At 39.5% G+C, this 4,775-nt stretch overlaps 1 non-coding gene across 1 annotated transcript; it reads left to right on the forward strand.

The window, feature by feature from the left end:
* Positions 1-1,147: 1,147 nt before the first annotated feature.
* On the forward strand, positions 1,148-1,250 carry LOC113266793 (U6 spliceosomal RNA). The gene has a single exon (XR_003320513.1). It is a non-coding gene; the product is annotated as a U6 spliceosomal RNA (small nuclear RNA).
* The last annotated feature ends 3,525 nt before the right edge of the window (positions 1,251-4,775 follow it).

Consider the following 4,775-nt stretch of genomic DNA (forward strand, 5'->3'; position numbering starts at 1 on the left):
AAGACACCTGCCCTAGCATGCACAGTTAGTATGTGGTGAAATCAACTTGACTTTGTCTGACTACAAAGTCCATGGCATCTTTGTTATGACCAGCTAGTTCCATCTATCATTCTACAAATGAAGACATTACAGTCCAAAAAGCCTATATAAGTTGTCAGAGTCAGGAGGAGAATCTGGGACTCCTGACTCACTATTGGGTCAGCTCCAGTCCTACTGCCCTGTCTTGTTAATGCTAAAACAAAGCATTGAAAACCCTGTGGTTTTCAAGACATTTTCTGAAATGTCATGAAGAGATTGTTTTGTCATCTCTCTTTTACAGACTCAAGTAGTGGAGTCACAGTGCCTTGATTTGAAGCCTAGCTCTGTCATTTGAAGTGTGACATGAGCAGGTTACTGAGTTTTCCTGTGTTTTAGTGCCCTCATTTATAAAATGGGGAAAATGCAATGCCTTCTTAAGGGGTGTTAAGACTAAATGAGATAATACATGTAATTAGTTTGTAGTTGCATCGGGCACACAATCACCATATCATAAATAGCAGCTTTATTATTTATGTTCTATTTCTGATACATTAGCAGGCAAGGTGGTTCCACCGTAAGGTCAGAGGCTTGGGAACTAAGAGGGGGATTATTTGTCCCATGATACTCACAATTCTACTTGGGTTCACTTCCTTAGGACTTGGATCAGATTGCTATCGTAGACCAGAGCAAAGAGCCAGGGTATGTCTCATCCTCATAATTTTCCAACAAGTTAATTCATTACAATCTGCCAGACCCAGAGCTGGGCTCCAAGACTCTAGAGATGAAAAGGATAGAGTGCTTCCTCAGAGTTCAGCCAATCAAAGGCCCCTCAACAAATGAAGACAGTACAGTGGAATAAGTCAAACTGTGTTGAGGAAGAGGTGAGATCTAATCTGTTGGTCAACGAGGCTCCTCAGACAGCCCCAGAGGCCACCAGCAAACCTCTTTGCTTTAGAACCTGATGAATGCTAGAGCTGAAAATCCAGCCTGGGACCCCGGGAATAAGACCAAGGGACAGGGAGAGGATTATTTATCTTTGAGCAAAGGTCTTTTCCAGACCTTTGATCCCTCATCCATAAAATGGGTAGATTTGTTAGGATCACTAAGTATTAAAGAGGAAGTATGTTTAATGCTTACTCAGCAGCATGTGTACCAGTGGAACAATACAGAGAAGATTAGCATGCCCCCTGTGCAAGGATGACACACAAATCTGAGAAACATTCCATATTTTCAGTTGAAAAAGAAAATTCATAGAGAAAAAAAAAAGAGGAAATATGTTTGGCACACAGCAAGTACATACTAAATAATAATAATAATAATAATAATAATACACTTTAAAGTGTAAAAAAGGATGGATCCATTAAAATGTTCTCTGAATTAGATCTAGGTTAACTTGTTCCAAAACTCTTTTAAAAAATCCCATAAGAAAACTGAATGTTTGGCTCTGCTACATGGAGGAGCTAAAGAGACAGCTCTAACCCCAGAGAAGTGCCTGCTTCCCACCCCCACCAGAGCTACAGAGCTGCAGTGAGTGTAAGAATCCAGAGACCTGTGGTCTCAGAAAGCTGAATCCAAGACAGTCATCAGCTCTGGCTATAGCCACAAGGAAGAAAATAGAAATCAGTCCGAGCTACGAGGAAAGCACTTTACTATTCACCCAAAAGAATATGTGAACTTTCAGGGACCCTGAAGGGGGAAGAAGGAAAGTTAAGGGATTGGAGTCATAGTAACTCTTTTGTGTGTGAGCTCTGATTCAAAAGTGCCTTTTCCTTACTGTTGTATTATCACCCTTCTCCTGGCAGGTGTGGCTTAGGGAAGCAAGACCGTGTGTATGTGTGTGTGTGCACTTCCCCTGGGAAATGACATATGGGCTAAAATTGTAGTAACACCAAAGATTAAAAGATGCACTTGGGGGCGCCTGGGTGGCACAGCGGTTAAGCGTCTGCCTTCGGCTCAGGGCGTGATCCCCGCGTTATGGGATCGAGCCCCACATCAGGCTCCTCCGCTATGAGCCTGCTTCTTCCTCTCCCACTCCCCCTGCTTGTGTTCCCTCTCTCGCTGGCTGTCTCTATCTCTGTTGAATAAATAAATAAATAAATCTTAAAAAAAAAAAAAAAAGATGCACTTGGCTATAAGAAGCAGGGATGGGAATGAAATGGAAAAAGACTTTACAAGAGAATCACTTTGACTTACAAACACCATCAGAACAGGGACTGGGTTAATCTAATCTATCATTGTATCTTCAGCATCTAGCACAAGGGCATGCAGCAGGCATCCAGTGAATATCAGTTGAAAGGACAGATTAATGAAAAGAAGAAGAAAAACATTCTAGACACAGGTACACCAGATGTAAGACGTCACTCTTGATCTGTCCAGAGTCTACCTAATAGAAATGAGAATCAATTACCTAAGAGATGGTGAGGTTATTTACTTTTTTATAGCAAGCATGGACCCAAACCTTTGCAAAGGTGAAGATGCTAATTGGAGGATATGATAGAGTCTTTTACCTCCCATCTCACCTGTGACTTACTGCCCCATCACAGGTTGGCTTCCTCCTCAGGGAAAGGACCAGTCTTGGTGGATAGACAAGAGATGACGGAGAAAGGGAGGGGCTGCTCCTCCCAAGTGTTGCAGGTACAAGAGAACAGTGACCTTTCTCTAAGGATCACCACACAAATGTGAAGTCCAGTGGCTGCTAGTGTGCTTCCAAGAAAACTAGCCACTTCTTTTTTTGGGTAGGAACAAGCAAGGCCATAGCAAATCAAGGGAAGTATCTGGTTGCAGTATGAATCAAAGCAAAAACATGGAGGGAGGAAGATAAAGATCTCTTACTATTGTCTTAAGTTGGGCAAACTTGCAGGAGGGATGAAGATAAAATAGTTCTGCATGATAGAGCCCAGGGTATTGTGAATGGGCACTGCTGATGTGAGGTTGGCAGAGACCAGATTATGTCATACTGAGAGTTCTGGAATTTATTATGAAAATCAAAGATGCCAAGGGAAATTCATAATCTAGAGAGTGGCAGGATCCTATGGGACACTGGAAAGCAAATTCTCATTCAGATTCTTACTGTGTGGAAGATTCTGAAAACACCCACAAATGCTTCCAGTTCTTGCGTGCACACCTCCTTCATCAAGAGGCAGAGTATATTTCCCCCCCACCTGCCTTGAATCTGAATTTGGCCTTTTGCTTGCTTTGACCACTAGCACATTGTTAAGCATGGTGTAACAATGTTGAAATGCTTGTACATTAGGGCTTTCTCTCTCTCTGAGACTACCATGGACCTGAGCCCAAACTAGTCTGCTGAAGTAGTCAATAAAATGGGAAGAATAGGGCGAAGGGGATAGCAATACAGTTGACAGATAAAGGACTAGTATCTGTAACATACAAAGTTATCATTAGACTCAAAAAATAAAATAGTAAAGTCTACATATATGTAAATTGCAGAAGAGAAAATTCAAATGGATGAAAAACATAAAAAAGATGTTCAAGCTTACTGGTGGACAAGGAACAACAAAGTATTACCTTATATATCCATTTCCTGCCAAGGGTTACAAAGTACAGTAACACTGATTACTGGCAACAATGGGAGAAATGTACTCACATACATCGCCTGTAGACATGTTACTTATTACAACCATTTTGGAAAGAAACCTGGAAACATCTATTCAAAATAAAAATGCACCTTCGACCCAGGAATCTCTCTCAACCCAGAAATCTCACTCTCAGGAATCTATCCTATAGAAATAAAAGGAATTGAGGGGTACCTAGGTGGCTCAGTTGGTTAAGTGTCTGCCTTCAGCTGAGGTCATGATCCCAGGGTCCTGGGAGGGAGCCCAGTGTTGGGCTTCCTGCTCAGGGGGATTCTGCTTCTCCCTCTCCCTCTGCCCCTCCCCCTTGCTCATGTTTGCTCTCTCTGTCTCTGTCTTTGTCTCTGTCTCTCTCTCAAATAAATGAATAAAATCTTAAAAAAAAAAGAAACAAAATGAACTGAATGTAAGAGTGCTTATTCCACCATTGTTTCACAGGGGCAAAAAAAAAAAAAAATCAGAAACAAGGCATATCCATCAGGAGAATAAGATTAAATAAATTTTAGTGCATCTACATTTTTCATGGAATACTGAGCAGTCATTAAAATGAATTTGAGCAATAACACTTAACTTGATGGGATTTCTATTAACTACTGTCAAGTCAGAAAAATAAGATGTAGAAGAATGTATGGGAGATATAATGCAGTTTTTTCTAAAGCAAACAAAGAACTCCCAAATCCCTTTATTTATATTTTATAAGTGAATACATATCTATATTTTTGTAAGTGGTTATAGAAGCATGGAGAAACTATGCATAAAAAGATGCATTTTGTTAGCATGTGTTGAGGGAGAGTGGATGAGGCAAATGTGTGGCAAGAAAAACAGCGGAAATTGAAAATAAAAGTAGGAGAATGGGAGAAAGGATACATAGTAAAAAACATATGGTATAATCCTACTTATGTAAAATGTCAATTTAGAACAAAAATATTATAAATTATATATGTAATTTATATATAACATTATTATGGACTATAATATATATTATATATGTATTATATAATTATATATGTAATTTATATATAATATTATTATGGAATATAACATATAATATATGATATATAATGAATAGAATATTCTATTCATTACATAGATTCTGACTGAAGCCAGAACGGAGATGATGAAGGAGTATGAAGTAATTGACTCTGAATATATCCTGAAAGAGAGACA

The sequence above is a fragment of the Ursus arctos genome, unplaced genomic scaffold (assembly GCF_023065955.2).
Source record: "Ursus arctos isolate Adak ecotype North America unplaced genomic scaffold, UrsArc2.0 scaffold_9, whole genome shotgun sequence".
In the NCBI taxonomy this organism is placed as follows: Eukaryota; Metazoa; Chordata; class Mammalia; order Carnivora; family Ursidae; genus Ursus; species Ursus arctos.